This window comes from Microcebus murinus, chromosome 8 (assembly GCF_040939455.1).
Source record: "Microcebus murinus isolate Inina chromosome 8, M.murinus_Inina_mat1.0, whole genome shotgun sequence".
NCBI classification, from domain to species: domain Eukaryota; kingdom Metazoa; phylum Chordata; class Mammalia; order Primates; family Cheirogaleidae; genus Microcebus; species Microcebus murinus.
In genome coordinates this window covers 30185131-30205161 of record NC_134111.1, presented here as the reverse complement: position 1 = coordinate 30205161, position 20031 = coordinate 30185131, and the positions used below count along the sequence as shown (strand labels likewise).

The 20031-nt window shown below is 32.7% G+C and overlaps 1 protein-coding gene across 4 annotated transcripts in view; it reads right to left on the bottom strand.

Annotated features, from left to right (window-relative positions):
* The window catches only part of MBD5 (methyl-CpG binding domain protein 5), a 399974-nt gene that overhangs the window by 243542 nt on the left and 136401 nt on the right, over positions 1 to 20031 (bottom strand). For all 4 annotated transcript variants that reach the window (XM_076005508.1, XM_076005506.1, XM_076005509.1 and 1 more), the window contains one exon: positions 2627 to 2720. The gene's annotated coding sequence lies outside the window, so the exon portion shown is untranslated. The remainder of the gene's footprint in view (positions 1 to 2626; positions 2721 to 20031) is intronic.

Genomic DNA, 20031 nt, shown 5'->3' with positions numbered 1-20031 from the left:
AACTTTGAAAAAATTAGTAATATTTCTATACTCTAGATATAGACATCAAGAAAAAAATTTAAATTGAATATTTAAAATCTGATGCCTACTTAGAGAACATCATGCATAAAATTGAAAAGTTGAAAGAATGGAAGCAGATATTTTATAATATCTAAAACTAGTAGGAAATTAATATCTAGCATATACAACAAATTCCTACAAAACATTAATCAAGAGACAGAAATTCAAATGAAAAAGTAAATAAAGAATATGAACAAGCAATTTCAGAAGCGGGGAGCCAAAAGGCCTACAAGAAAATGAAGAGATATTGAAGCTCATTAGTGACAAGAGAAATCCAAATTTTAAAAATGGGCTACAAAATTATACACAATAGACTGAAAAATAAGTAAGCTAGGTAACGTTAACGGTTGGCAGGCATAAGAAGATTATTGTGGGTGGGAGTATGGACCAAAGTATCTAGGTAGCATCTAATAAGACTTGGTCAAATTAAGTATAAACATATATCCTATTAACTCACAATTCTGTCCCTGGGTATGTATTCCAAAGAAATCTTTGTAATATTCCATGATAGGACGAGTATGAGGATGTTCATTATGGTGGTGTTTGTGGTAAAAGGGAATTAGAAGACACCTGGGTGGTAATCACTGGGGAAAATGAATAGTTTAGATATGGCAGCTATATATCACAGACTATTATGTAGCAGTTAGAAGCAATGTAAACATGGCCACATAAATAAAGGTTAAAACATACGGTTATATGAAATAAAATAGTCAGAAACATAATGAGCTACATAGCACAACACTATGTATTCAAATTTCATGTACATAAATGGGGGAGAAGAGAGGGAAGAGAAATAGTTAACAGAAGTTTGACCATGAGATGAGAACTGCTGAAGCTGAGACATGGACATATGGTAGTTCATAACATAATTCTCCCTTTCCCTTTTTATTCATTTGAAATTTTCTATATAAAAATTTTAAGGATATAGGTATGCAAAACAACGCTCATGCAAACACAAAAGAGAACAGTGTAATAGATATTATTTTAGAATATCATAAAGTTTCCCATGGGCCGAGTTCAGGAGAATGGGTGGATAAAATATATAAATGACATAATAAGTGCTTTGCATGAACCAGTGATGACAGTGTACTATGAACTGAGAAGTGTGACTAACTCTACTTTCTTTCTATGCAAAAGATCCATTAAAAAAAACAAAACAAAACAGTCGGGAGTGCGAGAGTACATGGTGGTCCCAGCTACTCAAAGGCTGAGGCTGGACAATCCTGTGAGCCCAGGAGTTCACATCTAACCTGGGCAACATAGTGACACCCTATCTGTTAAACATACAAGAAAGGGTATGGCTATTTGTTTTTTCCAGAGGATCTGATTTAAACTGTGGAGATGAAGGGACTATAAAAATAATTATCTAATCATTATAACTCAGAAAACAACTGAATAGCTGTTCCAAGTAACCAATTCACCATATATAACTATATATATTTCTAATTCATATGAATAAATTGAAAATAAGTAATATCACTTACCCTTTCAAGAGAAGTCATTCTGACAATAATATTCATCATAGAAAACTAGCAAAATCACTAAGGTGCTAACTACAAATTAAGGAGAAAAAAATAGACTCTAAGTGCTTGCACTCTAAAAGAATAAAGAAAAATAGAACAAAGGAAAAAAAACTCCTGTACCAGAGGCTATAAACCGTTTTACTTGGTTCATGCAGTGGTAAAAGTAGATTTTTTTCAAAGGTGAAATTTTATACTGATATTGAAGGATAAAGATTTTAAAATTTGTATTTCTGGTTTCTTTTGAAAAAATCCTAAGAACTGATTTTATAGCTACTCATTCTCACTTAGAAAGGATCCTAGAGGTGACTAGAAGTGCTCCACTTATAGGTCACACACTCTCCAGGCTTCCACTGTCCCCATCTGGCCAGGAATATTACTTAAAGTACCTTTTCTTTTTCAGGTTTATACAACTTGTATCTCACTTGAAAGTTTGCCGAAATGTACTCAGAAATTTACTTAGCCATGTAAGCAGTCATGCGAGGCATGAACAGAAGGATAAGTGAAAGGATAGACTAGGTCAAGAGAAATCTTTAGGGCGTCAGGAAATAATGAAAAGAGGTTTGGTATTCAGAGGTTATAATACTATGAATATATGAAATTATGACAGGCATTTTGGAGTGAGCAAAGAACAAACTCTTAATATGGTTAAAGGAACTGATAAATGATTACATTAAAAAGAAAATGGGGCAGTGGATGATAGTAGTTTTGTGTTTAATTATTTTTTTCCAAGTTTAATTCTAATGACTGAGTTGTAATAGCAGGTTTGATAGAAAGTACTTCGTTTATTCTCCACTCTTGGTTGGTTTGTATTCCTCCATAATAATATATCATTTTTTAATCAACTGCCTGTTACAAATGAAATCGGATACTTCCCATCAAGATGGTATTATGGCATTAAGATTTGTGTCTCAATATGAATGAGTGTGATTGTGAGGTCACCTAGGGCTAGTGATAAAAAATAAGCAAATTTAGAAAGTCAATTATAATCTGGCAACCCTAACAATATATATAAAATTATTTATGAGACTATAGTTATTACTTACGTTGAGTGTCTAACTTCTAAAGATCTTGTCTGTAAACCACAAAGCCTTCAATATCTACTTTCCACATGTAGAAACTGACATCTTTAATGTACATCTAAAAAAGAAGCATGAGATAATATCATGAATTTGAAGTTATAGACATAGTTTCATTTATTTTAAATATAAGACAACACTTTGAAGTTATTCTTTATGATTTTCTTTAATAAGTTTTAACAAAGGAAGGTGGGTATTATAAGACATATTTTATGTCAATAAATAGCAATAATATTAAGATTTCCCCCTTAGAAGAATCAGAAAGGTCTTGAAACATATATTATGATCCACGTCATAGAGCTGAGGACTTTCTATAGTACTAACTTTATCTGACTACCTAGTTTCTATACAAAATTTTTAATAAATATAATTTAAAATACATTGATTCTGATATCCTACATGAACATAGTCCCATCCCAGAAAATAATTTGCTTGTGCAAAATTATTACAAAATTATATTCTTGAATACATTTGAGTTACCTATTGTAGGCAAAATCATAGAGATCAACTAGTTCAATATCCTATCCTCATGAAAAAGTCAAAATTCTATTCCTCTTATCACTTAAACTTCCCAATCAGTACTTTACAACAACCTAGTAAAACTTAGCAGAAAAAGCCTTTTAAGAGAAACTGCCCCTACTGGACAAATGAGATTATCCAGAGAAAACGTTCTTTGCCTGTAGAACTTGATTCTGACTTCCTTGACAATACAGTTAGGGAAACAAGATTTCTACGCTACAGTGTCATACTTTAGTATGTGGTTTTGAGTACTAAGACTTCTCAAGCTTAATATACATGGTTTTGGGAATAGCAAATTGTCCCTTTTGCTCCTCAGTGTAGTGCTGTTTCTCAGTTGCATTTGTCCATTAAAAACACTTGAGGCACTTAAAAAATATATTAAGACTCAGTGGATTCCTTGGATATTCTGATTTAATTAGTATGAGGTAGGGCCAGGGCCTAGATATTTTTTGAAAACATGAAGAGTCTCAGGTATGGCATGTGCCTGTAATCCCATCTACTTGGTAGGCTGAGTCAGGTAGCAAGACCCTATCTCAAATAGATAAATTAATAATTAAAAAGATATATATGTATATAATATATATAGAGATATATAAAGATATATATAAATATATAGAGATATATAAAGATATATATATATATATAAAGCATGAAGAAAGGTTATCTTTTCCTCTTGTTGAGAAAAAAATCTCACTGAAACTATTTGACTTAGTTTCTATATATTAATAAGACATGAACTTCTAAAAATACTGTCTACAGTTGTTCATGAAAAACACTGAGTTACTTGCTAATCTATTAAACATTTAAAATGACTTCAAAGTTTCCATGACACACAAACATACCTCAACAACTGTGTAATATCTTAGATTACATGGATCCAAGCATGATGTAATTGGCAGTTACAGTGAATCTCAAACTATAATGCATTTAATTACCAAAGAACTTTAAAATATAGAACCTGAGGTGTCATGACCAGAGATTCTGGTACAGAAGAACTAAGCTGAAGTCACAGATTCTGTATTTTTTATGGGCATTGTAGGTGATTATAATGCAGGTCTATGGTCTGTGTAGAATAGTGCTCTAAGCATTTATGAACACTATTACTAGACTCTCATTATTAGCATATAAAATACTTCTTGAGTTTTATTCTAAGACTATATTTCTAATCTTAAAAAACAATCCCAAGACCTACTGGTTTAGGAAAGAACTTTGAATGTACAGTGAATAGGACTTCAGCAATAAATCAATGTAGATAAACTAAAATAATGCTTATGGATTACATATTTTGTAAACTTTTCTATCCTCCTAAGTAAAGTCTGTAGATAGATAATAAATAAAGTAATTGTGGCAAAAAAGAGAGAAATAGGTTATATTCTGTAATGAATAAATTACTTAAAACCTTGGAACTAAAAACATGTCCTCAATATCTCAGAATTAAAATTTTTTTGTCCTTAGTGGGGGCAGGGTGAGGAAACACTTTGTAGCATCATTTTCTCTGTTTAAATACAAAATCAAAATTTTAATTAAGAGAAAGTCTTGAATCATTTCCCTTATGTGCACACACACTATATAATGACTAAAAATAACATGAAATAGGCTGTTAAATTTTGGTTTTGAAAATTCTTATGAACAAGTCCAGAAATACTTTGCAGTAAAAACAATATATTCATATACACACATTCCTTAAGATTCTTTCTGAAAAAGAAAATTCTAATAAACAAAGGTAAGTATCTGAGTCTGTGCTATATATAATAAAGATGGTGACCTCAATAACTACTAAACCTGAAAATGATCTCTTAGCTCTTATCTTCCTTACCTAGTTTAGATGTGCTATAATGAAGTATCTGTTTTACATGCAGGTGCTGCTAAAGACCTCAGATTTTCTACAAGTTAAAATCAATCTACTATTTATCACTAGTTGATTTTTTCCCTACATATTTTAACAAGAAGAAATAACACTGTAAAGCATACATAATACTCTACATCACAAAAGAATTCAATCTATCATATTAAGCTTTAGTAATTTAAAAATATGTTTCTAGCTAATAGACATTATTAAGCATCACTAATATATGACATATAAATTGCTGAAACTTCTTCCTCTTAAATATGGTAATAATAGCTAACAGATATTAAATTCTAAATCCTAAGTAGTATGATTAATTTAATTCTCACAAAAACCATAGGAAATGTTATTATCATCTACATCTTACAGGTAAGGAAACTGAGGAATAGACAGATCAAGTAATTTGCCCAAGGTTCCATAGCTAATAACTGGCAGAGCTGGGTTTCAGACTCTGTGTACAATTAACTATGGTATTTCTTGAAGGCCTCATCCATTAAACTGAAATCTCTAATAGCTCTGGAAGCCTCACTAATATATCTTCATATTAATTTCTGTATTATACCCTCCACTCTTTTGCAAGGTTTGTCAGATTTCTCATCTGCAAAGAGAATGCTATGGTGCTCCACTTACTTTTCTTCTTCCTCACAAAAAGATGATTTTTAAGTCCCAGTTAGCTTTACATACATTCTATTATTTCTGTACAATTTTAAATAATGAAGCCTCTGTGATACTAAGGGTTTATGTTAAAAAACCGTAATCTTGCACCTGAATGTAATATTCTATATGCCTAATTACATTAAGATCCATTAAGTATGGTACAACACTGGTATGTAAATGTGTGGTTTTAACACATTTTAAACTTTTATGAAAAATTATACCTTCTTAAAATATTACTACAATCTGAATTTTAAATTATAAGTTCACAATAATTATATATGTTTATGGGTACAAAGTGATGTTATGATTTATGAACACAATGTGGAATAATTAAATCAATTTAGTTAACATATCTATCACCTCAAATACTTAACATTTTTTGTGGCGAGAACATTTGAAATTTACTCTCTTAGCAATTTTGAAATGTATGATATTCTATTATTAACTAAATTCATGGTGCTGTGCAATAGAACTAAGAAAAATTCTTACTAAGATTTTATATCTTTGACCCTCATCTCCTCATTCCCTCAACCCCCTTTTCTCTGTAACTACTATTCTACTCTCTGCTCTCAAGAAGTTTGATTGTTTTAGATTCCACATATAAGTGAGAACATCTGGTATGGGACTTTCTGTTCCTGACTTATTTCGCTTAGCATAATGTTCTCCATTTCCATCTGTATTGTTGCAAATGACAGGATTTCTTTTTTTAAAAGGCCGAATAGTATTCCATTATATATATATATACACCACATTTTCTTTACCCATTCATCTGCTGATGGACACTTAGGTTGATTCTATAACTTGGCTATGGTGAATAGTACTGCAGTGAACATGGAAGTGCAGACATCTTTTCCACAAAGTTACTTCAAATCTTTTGGGTAATACCCAGAAGTGGTATTGCTGGATATACTATGGCAATTCTATTTTTAGCTTTTTCAGGAAGCTCCATACAGTTTTACATAATGACTATACTAACTTATATTCCCACCAACAGTGTAGAAGGGTCTCCTTTTCTCCACATTCTCACCAATACTTGTTATCATTTGTCTTTTTGATAGTAGCTATTCTAAGAGGTGTAAGATGATAGCTCATTGTAGTTTTAATTTGCATTTCCCTAATAATTAGCAATGTTGGACATTTTTTCATATACCTTTTGGTCATTTGTATGCTTTTTGAGACATGTCTATTCAGGTCCCTTGCCCAAATTTTAATTGTTTTTTTTTATATTTGTTGCTGGTCTCACATTTAAGTCCTTAATCCATTTTGAGTTGTTTTTATATATGGAGTGAAGTAAGAGTACAATTTCATTCTTCTCCATGTGGATATCCAATTTTCTCCAACACCAAGAGGCAATCCTTTTCCCATTGTGTATTCCTGACACCTCTGTTGAGATTTAATTTACCATATATGTGTGGGTCCATTTCTGGGCTCTCTATTCTGTTTCATCTGTTGATGTATCTATATTTTTGCCTGTATCATGCTTTTAAAAATTACTATAGCTTTGTATTATAGTTTGAAATCAGGTGGTATGATACTTTCACCTTTGTACTTTTTGCTCATGATTACCTTAGCTATTTGGGTATTTTTGTGGTTTCATATAGATTTTAGGATTGTTTTTTCTATTTCTATAAAAAATGATGTTTGAACTTTGATAGGGATTGCATTGAATCTATAGATCACTTTGGGTAGGAAGGGCATTTTAATGGTATTACTTCTTCCAATCCATGACTATGGGATAGTTTTCCATTTATTTGTGTCTTTTTAAATTTCTTTCATTGACATTTTTTAGATTTCAAAATATTAAGGGGGTACAAATGTTTTTGTTACATGGATACCTTGTGTAAGGCTTAAGTTGGGACTTTTAATATGTCTACCACCAGAATGTCTACCCAATAGGTAAGTTTTTACCCCTTCCCTCCCTCCACCCTCTCCCTTTCTTGGTTTCCAATGTCCTTTCCATCTCTCTGTACCCACGTGTGCCCATCGTTTAGCTCTCAATTACTAGAGTGTACATATGGTGTTTGTTTTTCCATTCCTGAGATAATTCACTTAGGCTAATGGTCTCTAGTTTCATCCAAGTTGCTGCAAAATACATTATTTCATTCCTTTTAGTAGCTGAGTAGTACTCCATGGTGCATAAATGCTGCATTTTCTTTATTCACTTATGAATTGATGGGCACTTATGTTGATTACCTATCTTGGCAATCGTGAATTGCACTGTGATAAACATTTGGGTGCAGGTATCTTTTTGATAAAATGACTTCTTTTCCTTTCGGTTCCAGTAGTGGGATTGCTGGATCAAATGGCAAATCTATATTTATTTCTTTGAGGAATCTCCATATTGTTTTGTATAAGGTTGTACTAATTTGCAGTGCTACCAACAGTGTCTAAGCATTCCTTTTTCTCTGCATCCACACCAGCACCTATTGTTTTTTTGACTTTCTAATAATGGCCATTCCAACAAGGGTAAGGTGATATCTCACTGTGGTTTTAATATGCATTTCCCTGATGATTAGTCATGCTGAACATTTTTTTATATATTGCTTGGCCATTTGATAATTTCTTACATTGACAATTTATAGTTTTCAGTGTACAGGTCTTTCACCTTCTTGGTTAAATTTATTCTTAAGTATTTTATTTCATTTTTTTGTGGCTATTATAAATGGGACTGCTCTCTTGATTTCTTTTTTGGATAGTTCATTGTTAATGTCTAAAACACTACTGATTCCTATGTGTTGGTTTTATATCCTGCAACTTCGCTGTACTTTTTCATTAGTTCTAAGAGTTTCTTTGGTGAAGTCTGTAGGGTTTTTTTTTATATATATATAAGATCAGGTCATCAAGAAACAGTGACAATTTCACTTCTTCCATTCTTATTTGGATGCTTTTTATTTCTTCTTCTTAACTAACTGCTCTGGTAAGGACTTCCAATAGTATGTTGAATGACGAGAATGGGCATTGCTTTTAGTTTTTCCCATTGAGTATTGTTAGCTGTGGGCTTCTCAATTAACATCATGTTGGGTACAGTCCTTTTGTACCTAATTTGGTGAGAGTTTTTAATCATGAAAGGATGTTGAATTTTGTCACATGTTTTTTCTTCATTTAATGAGATGATATGTGGTTTCTGTCCTTCATTCTTTTAATGTCATACATCACATTTATTGATTTGTGTTATGTTGAATCATCCTTGCATCCAGGGATAAATTCCAGTTGATCATGATGGATGATACTTTTAATGTGTTATTGAATTTGGTTTACCAGTATTTTGTTGAGGATTTTTGAATATATGTACATCAAGAATATTGACCTGTAATTTTCTTTTATTGTAATGTCCTTGTTTGGCTTGGGTATCAGAGAAATGCTGGGCTTATAAAAAGAGTCTGAAAGTATTCCCTTCTCTTCAATTTTGTGGAAGGTTGAGAAGGACGAGTATTATTAGTTCTTTAAATGTTTGGTAGAATTCAGCTATGAAGCCATCAGGTCCTAGGATATTCTTCGATGGGAGACTTTTATTATTAATTCAATCTCCTTATTTGTTATCGGTCTCTTTAGATTTTCTATTTCTTCATGATTCAGTCTTCGTAGGTTGTATGTGTCTAGGAATTTATTCATTTCTTCTAGGTTATCCAATTTGGTGGCATATAATTGTTCACTGTAGTCTTTTACGATCATTTGTATTTCTGTGGTATGAGTAGTAATATTTCCTCTTTCATTTCATTTCAATAAAATTTCATTCCAATTTTAATATATGACAACTTATAAAGGAAGAAAATATGCTTTCTACTTCCCTGAGCTATCAAACTATATAAAAACATAAACTTTTACAGGTGATTGTTTTCACAGCATTAGCATTATGTAACTTACATTGCCCTCAACATCTATTCATTCTGATCTGATAGATGACTTAAAAAAATTCTAATTCACAAATTTCATTTATGGTTGAATGGAAACTGATCAGAGCAAGAAGGTATAAAATAGAATAAAACCTCACACAGTCTTTTATTTCAACACAAATCAAACATTCAAAGAATTAAAAATTATTTTTAGCCTATCCTTGCTTTTTAAAAAATTCAAAATTTCTTCAGTATAACAAGAGCTCTAATCATGCAAATCCATGGAAGATTTGTTTTTTCAACTGTTTTATTCACATAGAATAATTTTAGCCTGAGTGTATTCAAGCCCCTGTTTAGTACTTACTAGTTCATCCCATTATTGGGTTTATTCCAGATAACTCTCTTAGTGGACCTTAGATTATTTTATTTATGGTTTTAATGCGACTATTATCTTTTTGTGGCAAAGAGCAGAAGAATCTCTTATTGGGTATGACCAAGTCACTTTCAGAAACAAAGAACCAAAGGTAACTCTAAATCCTGTCCACCAAATTAAACCTTGTCTTTAGCCCTCTTGCAACTTGCCCAGACAATCTGGGTTCAGTAAGAAGCTATATTTAACATACAAAGACATTAAAGCTCTCTCTGTGAAAGCTGATAACAACCAGGCTATTCAAAGTATTAATAGTAAATGAAACATTTTCATTAGAGACAGAAAAAGAAGGAATACTTTTATTTTCTCATTTGTTCCCACAAATATTTTCTAAAAATGTCTATCTGATCTGGGCAGATATTTCTTCAGCAGGAATAAATCACCAATTTGGTTCTGAGATTTCACTTTTGTTATACGCATTACTTGGGGAATGCCAGTGAGTGATTTTTGTGTATACTCATATGCAAACACCTTGAGACCTTTTTCTGAGAGAAAGAAGTACAATGTTTTGCCAAATATTGTACCAAGAATATGTATATTAACATTCTGGCAATAATAAATTCAACTTTAGCCTTGTTATTAATTTACTGGGCTTGTTTACAGAGAGACAATGAATGAATAATCTAATAAGGTTGGAACCTAGTGAATGAGCTGGCAGCTAATTTATAACTCTAATTCTACATAGTCTGTCTCTGACCTCAAAAATAAGGTCATTGAAAACTTCTCTGGATTGAGAACTCAAGGTTGAGAAAACAAATAAATCGTGAGGAAATACAGAATTGAGAGATTGAGATCATGTGAAAATGAAAGTCTATGTTAATAGGTTTATAGTCGCCAAAACAAAAATTTAAAAAAGGATAGCAAACTAAAGACATGATCAATGACAATTTATATATTTTAACTTTAGTAATAATTTCGATTTATTTTTCCATGCTTGCTAGTACCTTTCAAGAACTTTCTCTGTGGCAGTGTCATGGAACTACTTCTAAAGCTATTTTACTTTTAGAAATTATATATATATATATATATATATATATATGAATATATATATGTATATACTAGTGACCTTGCTGTTTGCCTCCATCTAAATGCTGACACCATTAGAAGTTTTATGTTTATACTATCTTCTCTTCATATCTTCTCAAGTTCTGTTTCTTGCTATTCTTGAGTTCTAACTCACTGGTCTCCATCACACATTTCTAGTATCCCTTCTCACTGGTACCAGTGGAGTTTGAAATTCCAGGTTTACTCTCCTACAGTAGCAGCCTTTATCTTTTCTACCACTTTCCTAAAAAATCACTACCACTGATACCACCTTTATTTGTTCCTTGAACAGCCTATTTCTTTTTTTTCTCATTGTAATCACCAACAAGAGTTGCATACATTTCCAGAATGCTAGCGATCAAATATTTATCAAAGCTAGAAAGTTCTAAAGAGAAGAAAAAAGAAGGGAAGAGAAGAAAAGCCACGGTGAGAATTACTGCTGATTTCACTCTCTAGGATAATGCTAAAATTATAGATGGAATTACTGAGTAAAAGAGAGGGATATCAAAGAAGGAATTTAAGCAGAGGCTGTACTTAAATTCCCTCTGAATCATGGTAACCTTGAAGGTCTCTTCCACCTCCATGGTTTGATGACTCTATGATTAGTAATCACTAGAAACTATATGAGCAAACAAGAGAAGAATGCTTTGACAAAAGCATTCACAAATTAAACACCAAAGTTGTACTGCCCCCTTTTGGAAGCAGCTAAAAGAAATCCTTAAGTATTATATGTTACAGGATATCATTAATTTTAAAACATTCTAAAGCAATATGACAAAAACAAATAAAATGTCATAAATTGGTGGTAGGCCAACATGACAAACAAAACAAACAAAATGTCACTTAATAAAAAATTGCAAAAGAATTGGGATTTGACTCAACTAACAAAAATGATGTTCCTGCTGATGATGTAATAGAAAATGGGTCCATGACTCTGAGCAAGAGGGGAAGGGGGAGGAGGTGGGTGGGAGAGAGAGAGAGAGAGAGAGATTGTTTTCATGAATAAAAATTAGGAGATCCTAAAGAAGGTCCACATATTTTAAAGTATTTTAATGGTGCTATGATGACTATGATAACACTTTTGGGTGCTGGACAGATAAGATACTACCATCTCAAAGAGAAACACTATGATAAAGATAAATTTCATCAAGCTACCATAAAGCTACTTCAATGCCTAAAAAGAATCCTGATCCAGAATGTAACTATGGTCATCTATTTACATGGTGGTAGTGAAGATAATAATAGGTTTAAAAGTAAGACCACTGTATTAAAATGCACAAATTACTAGGGTGTTGTATGAGCTAAAGCACAAAATACTGAATCAGAACTCAGCAAAAGTCTTCTTAGAAGATATTCTCTATATAAAAACAAAAGGAAATCATGTAAGTTTAAATTAAGACTAATTTGAGGGAAAACTAATTAGAGGGAAGATATATTTGAATTAACTTATAGGACATTTTTAAATAAATACAATTTTAAAGTATGTGCATACAGACTAAAAATTGATCTGTAGATATTTCTTAAAGGAGCAGCTTCAAAATGCAGCATGGATTATTAAAATGAAGATAATAAACTACTTATATTCAAAGATCAAATTTATGCTATAAGACTAAAAATGTTCTGTAATGTATAAATCCCCTCCCTCCAATATTTATGACATTGATAATGTAAAACATAATCTTTTAAAATAATGTGCACTTCAGCCAAAGTGACTTTCAAAATTATCAAAAAATATAAGCAACAAGTAGCTACAACTTGGGAAAATATTAAAAAGTCATAAAACAAAGAAAGGTAGAAAAAAATGGAAATTTCCTACATAGCTAAAAGAAATTCTACCATAATTAAATTGGTACAATTTGAAATTACAAAATTATAAATTTGAGGGTGATGGATACCCTAAATACCTTGACTTGGTCATTAGACATTCTATGCATGTAACAAAATTTCACAAGTATTCCATATTCCATAAATATGTAAAATTATATTGTATCCAAAAAAAGATGAAAGAATAAATACTATCAGTGATTTGTGTTGCTTCCAAATTATGAAATGAAGAGATTGGATCTTTCAGTAAATTTGGGCATACAATATGTAGATTGTTAGGTAACTTCTACCATAATTTGTTTTGATTATGCAGGAAACATACAACAGGCACAAAAAATAGGAGGGAGAAGCATTAGAACTCTCTGCAAGGAAGTGAAAAAGTCTCTACACATCAATATCCTGAAACAATAAAATGAGAAACAGCAAAAATGCAATACACAGAATAGGAGTATTACATCATCTTTAGTGATGATAGAAAAGGAGATAGGTTAATGTGACTAGAGCATCAAAACAGCTCTGACTTTCTGCAGATTTTTGGTACAGGCATTCATAACAGTAAAACAAAACAAAACGAAACAAAAAAATGTATTACATGAGGAATTCTGTGGGCCAGCAGTAATTCCTGATTTTATCATGTCTAGAAACAGTTATCTTTTACCAAAAGTAGAGAACGGCATTTCAAATCCTACCAAAAGCAGCACAATATTATGCCAACCTGCCAAATAAGAATTTATATAGAAAAAATAACACATTGACAAAATAAAACCCTTATAAACAAAAGTATGTCTGGATTACACAAATTATGTGCAGGAGTAAACAAAGATGGGGTCATTACTCACTTGGTCTTAGATAATTCGAAATCAAAATATGAAATCTGAATATGAGCAAGCACAACTATAAAGATCTTATGAGTCATTCTTGTTTATTAAAGATTTTTAGGTTAGCAGATTGTCCTATTACTTTTTTTGAGATAAACAAAAAATAAATGGAATATCATTTTAGATTTCATAGGTGACAATTCAGATGCTATATAAATAAAATGTGAAGCATCTCCAGAAACTCAATATTCTCTTGTGTTTATAATGAACTGAAATGACTATGTAGAAAAATCACTATCTGGATGTTTAAACAAAAATATTATTAACCATTTTGCTCTATATGAGGGATTTAAGCCTTAATATTACCTCTCACATAAACTTTTAAGGGCTACTTAAAGTTAATCAAATATTAAATGTTCCTTATGGTGCTGGCATTTATAATGCTGATTTTCTTGTGATTCCACAGCTCTGAGAATACAGCTGTAGATACTGTTACAGATATAGATATGGATACTATAATAAAATATATATAATATAGAATTTTAACTTGGTATAGAAAACTGCAAATCAATATATAGAATAAAACTTAGTACGGTAGGTTCATTTTCAGTAAAAAATTAATATACAATATATAAAAATATTCATTGTCTGGTTGCAATAGAGAACACTTATCCATTAGGAAATGAAACAAGAATAAAATGAAATATTCACTTCCCACATATAGAAAAAAAAAAAATAGAAACGAATGTCCTCAAAGAAGTCAATATTTTGGCCAGGTACGGTGGCTCAGGCCTGTAATCTTAGCACTCTGGGAGGCCGAGGCGGGAGGATTGTTTGAGGTCAGGAGTTCGAAACCAGCCTGAGCAAGAGCGAGATCCCATCTCTACTATAAATAGAAAGAAATTAACTGGCAACTAATATATGTAGAAAAAATCAGCCGGGCATGGTGGTGCATGCCTGTAGTTCCAGCTACTCGGGAGGCTGAGGCAGTAGGATCGCTGGAGCCCAGGAGATTGAGGTTGCTGTGAGCTAGCTAGACGCCACGGCACTCACTCTAGCCTGGGCAACAAAGTGAGACTCTGTCTCAAAAAAAAAGAAGTCAATATTTTTTTTTTTTTTTTTTTGAGACAGAGTCTCGCTTTGTTGTCCAGGCTAGAGTGAGTGCCGTGGCGTCAGCCTAGCTCACAGCAACCTCAAACTCCTGGGCTCCAGTGATCCTTCTGCCTCAGCCTCCCGAGTAGCTGGGATTACAGGCATGCGCCACTATGCCCGGCTAATTTTATATATATATATCAGTTGGCCAATTAATTTCTTTCTATTTATAGTAGAGACGGGGTCTCGCTCTTGCTCAGGCTGGTTTCGAACTCCTGACCTTGAGCAATCCGCCCGCCTCGGCCTCCCAAGAGCTAGGATTACAGGCGTGAGCCACAGCGCCCGGCCAAGAAGTCAATATTTTGGCAATAGATGCCTCTATATTGGATTGAACTAGGTAATATTGTCCTTTTTATTGATAAAAAAGATTGAATACTGGCAATTTCACATGGTTCAAACTAAAAGCTTTATAGTTACATATTCAATTCACTTAATTTTATGAAATATTACAATACAAATGAAGAAAAATATATTCTATAATTCATATATTTTTTCTACTGCATAAAAAAGATGAAAGAGGATATGATTCAGCAATTCCACTATTAGGTATTTATCCAAAGGAAATCAATATATCAAAGGGATACATGTATATTTACTACAGCACTATTCACAATAGCAACAGAATGAATCAATCAAAGATAATGAATCAAGTGTCCATCAATGGATTAATAGATTAAAAAATGTGATATATATATATATGCACAGTGAAATAGTATTCAACCATTAAAAAAATGAAATGATGTTATTTGCAACAACACGGATAGAACTGGAGGTCATCATGTTAAAGTAAAATAAGCTAGGCACAGAAAGACAAATATCATATGTTCCCACTTGTATGTGAGAGCTAAAAAAGTTGATCACATAGAAGCAGAGTGTGGAATGACAGACACCATAGACTGGGAAGGGTGTATGGGTGAGGGGAGTAGGGATGAAGAGAGACTAATTAGTGGGCACAATTATATAGTTAGATAGAAAGAATCAGTTCTAATGTTTGACAGCAGTGAGGCGACTATAGTTAATGTATTATCTATTTCAAAATAGCTAGAAGAGAGGACTTGAAACGTACCCAACATATAGAAATGATAAATTCTCAGGTGATGGATACCCTTAATATCCTTGCTTGATCATTACACATTCTGTGCATGTAACAAAATTTCACATGTACCCCATAAGTATTTACAATTATAATATGTCAAAAAAAGATGAAAGAGGAATCAACACTATCAGTGATTCTTGTTGCTTCCAAATTATGAAATGAAGAGACTAGATATTTCAGCAAATTTGGGCATGTAATGATTTTTAGGTTAAAATCATTTTTGCTTTATTCATTTTGGATGTGGATAGAGAATACATAACAAGAGGAAAGTTATAAATATGAACAAATTCACATTTGGAAAACAAGCAAGCCAATACAGTTCTTTACAATATTTACAGAAGATTAAGAGATATACTGCCCAGAGTTTAGTAACTTGTGAGCTTCTTCCTCTCTAAATTATTACCAGGTTCATAATTTTTTTAAAAATGGCTAAATATAATAAAGGCAATCTGTGTTAACTGGTGATACAGTTTGATCATGTCCCTCAAATTTCATGTGTTGTATACTTAATCCCCAAATTCATATGCTGATGGTATTTGGAGGTGGGGCCTTTGGTAATCAGGATTAGATAAGGTCGTTGGGGTGGGTCCCCCATGACAGCACTGATGTCTTTATAAGAAGAGGAAAAGAGATCTGAGCTCTCTTCATGTAATGCCTTTGCCAAGTTACGATGCATAAGGTCCTCACCAGATTCTGTCCCCTTGATCTTGGACTTCCTAGCCTCCAGAAATGTAAGAAATAAAGTTCTTGCTTTAATAGATTACCCAGTCTCAGGCATTTTGTCATAGCAACAGAAAATGGAATAAAACAACTGGCCATTGATCAATCAATCAATGTTAGTGAAACAGACCATATATTTATATAATAATAGTTTAGCAAGAATCACAAGGAAGGAATTCTCAATTGACTGATTCTAGAAATAAATGTCTTTTACAAAAAAAATACAGTATTTAAAATTTTTATATACTTAGTTATAACTCTAGCTATATAAAATTTTTTATATGGCTAATGTTTGGTCAGAAAGAACAGTGTGACTGTGCTAACTGTTAAAATACTAAATAGTAAGATTTCCATACTGGTTGGAAAAGGTCACTACTCCAGGTTCTCCACATGTTACTTTCTCTAGTGATCCCTCCCCCACCAAGACTCCTCCATGTTCCCTAGGGAGGTTAACACCTGGTACAGCAGAGGGCTTCCATTCCGATTGGTTGGTGCCTGTGCCATACCAGTTGTTACATATTTCAAATCTCTTCTCTGTTAATAAGATAGTGATAGTAGCAGAAGCTTTCAGCTTAGAGTCAGACAGGCTATGCTATATAGCAGCCCTACAATCTGGGTAAATCACTGGACCTTTCTGAAATTTCAATTTTTTCCTTTGAGATAGAGTTAGTACTAGAGGAGTGTTTTGTGGGTTATATGAAATGATATAAGGTGTTTATTGGCACGCAGTAGGCTTACCATTTGCTTTCCCCTCAACTTATTAGAAACATAGTAAACATTGTGGAATAATAAGTAAAAATTACATTCCTTTACTCACAAATGAGTTATGTTTCAAATATTCATTTTAGAAGTTGAGAGTTTGGTAATTAGAATGTATTTTTCCCATAATAATTATTGTATAAATTTGGTTATACAGCTCAACAATTCTATAAATTACAATTTTACCCATAATGTACTGTTCTCACACATGAAAAAAAATCTAACATTTACTGAATATTCATATATGCCAGGCACTATTCTAAATATTGTACATTCAAGTCATTTAATTCTCAAAACAACCTTATGGGATAGTATGCTCTGATCATGCTCAGATAGATCAGGTAATCAAAGCTAAGAGGTAATGTGCTCTAGGTCACATAGCTAGTAAGGCACACAGTCAGGATTGTACCCAGGCAATCAAGCTCCAAGACCCAAGATTCTATTCATTATACTATTCTCTTTGGAGTTATTAGAAATCATAAAACATTAACATTTTAAAAAATCAAAACATTTACAAAAACATGTGGTGGTTTCTCAATTTGTGATATAAATAAAATTGGTCAAAGTAAGCAAAAGAACAAAAACATATACAGAATTTATCTTACTGGTGGCTCCAGGAAGAGCTGAGACAGATAAGATTTGAGGAGATACAAAGTAGACTTGTCCTACTGTCACTGGCTTTAAATGCTATCACTGGTTCTTCATCATAGCAAATGTTCCTGAGAGTTTACCTTTCCTTTTCTTATTTGCATACCTATCAGTGACTTTTACAAATGTTACTTAAAGGGTGGAAAATGCAGCAGGAAGCCTGGGGTCCCTGACATGGGTTTGATCTTTCTATTTTCTTTCAGAAATGCCCTTTTAAAGACAGGTTGCAAACAGGTCTTGGTCTAACAGGACTTAGTCTGGTATTGGCCTGGGAGCCCAAAACTATCAATAGCTGTTCTCAATATCAATATCATGCTCTTGCCTGGCACCTTCTCCACAGATCAACAAAATGGGCCTATTTGTTACAATGGGGTAAAGTACAGCCACCTCCTGATTCCATCTATTTTAGACTAGACACAGGCTTTCCCTTCACCCTGAGACTTCTAGTGCTTTGTGACCACTTCTGGCTTTGAAATAGTGCTTTTTATATTCAGTTTTTGGTGTGCTAAAATAGTTTACATTCTAATACTCTTAGCAAAATTTTTTAGGTTGCTCTTAATACCTTCATTTGAGCCTTTTATTACATTTTATTTGTAGTATCAAGGTGGCTGTTAAGTATTTTATTAGTTTATTTGGTACATTAAGTTCTCTGAATATTAGTTTTTAGTGTCTTAGGATCTTATTTCTCTATTATTTTTATTGTTTTCAATTCTTTATAACTTTTAGGTGCCCCTAAACATTTATATTTGAGCATTTTAGAGGTATTAAGGTTTGTTTTAGTTTAGACCATAGATCTCAGTAAACTTTTTGTTAGAATTATATTCATTTTTTGGGTTAAAATGCATATTTTTTACTTCCAGTGTTAAGACTTTACCACTTATACTGATCTTAGTATTTTAAAACGATGTTCAGAATTTAATAAAAGGGTGACCATATAAGACTCTTTTACTCAAACATCTTTGGTAATTTTTACTACTATTTAATAGCTAGTAATTTTAACAGTTTTGGGTCACAAAAATTGTCTATCATCCTAAATATTTTAAGTCCCAAATAAATTCAAATAGATCATCCTTATAGCTGCCAAGTTTTTTCTAAACACTTTATCGTAACAGTATGAAATTAATAACACCAATCTAAATGTGAAAGATTCTAATCCTTAGGTTTGTTACATAGTTGTTTTAGTTGGGGTTCCGCCAGAAGCAGACCCTGAGAGAAGAAAAAAGTGAACATAATTTATTTAGGAGCTTCAGTGTAACTTGCAGGGGAGTGGGAAAGTGGTAAGAGAAGGGCAGGCAGCAAATGTAGGACACATTATTAAGCTAGCTATCACAGAGGCCAACTAAAGCTAAATCCTATGGACAAACTCTGGCAAATGGTGTTAAGACACGTCTCTTAGGGTTGCCTAAGCCAGGGCCAAGGAAGCTGGTGTATTTATATGCAGGAACCTACCAATCACTGTTTATAGTCTTTCTCTAGTGGCTTCCAGCAGCTTAGAGGCAGCCTTATAGCTCAGATGCAGGAGCTGGCCTTTGGAAGGCTGATGTGCACAAAATGGCAAGGGGCTTTAAGCCATATGAGCAGAGCACCCACATTAGACACCCACAAGAACCACAGTGGTAATTCTGACCAGTAAATTTAGCCTGAGTGTTGGCGAAATTTTGGCAAACCAGTTTTACCTGGAAGCTGAAAATACACTAATAACAATAGCTAAGTATTATTGTAATAAGGTACTTTGTAACTTATAAATTCAAAAAGCTAACAAAACAGGAGACTGGTACAAGGACACTTGGAAACACAGAAAAGTTCAAAGAATACTATCAGCCTAAGATCTAAGTCTTTCAAGAAATAATCTTGACTCCCCCCCAAAAAAATCCTTATAGCTCCCGCAATGGTCCAAAATATAGCAAGAAAAATTCTATCAAAACAAGGGTCAAGGATGTGAAGCATCATCCCAAATAATCGGTCTGGCTATTCCCCTAGTAAATGGCTACATTTCTACTGCAAATTGAAGGTAGATGCTAATAAA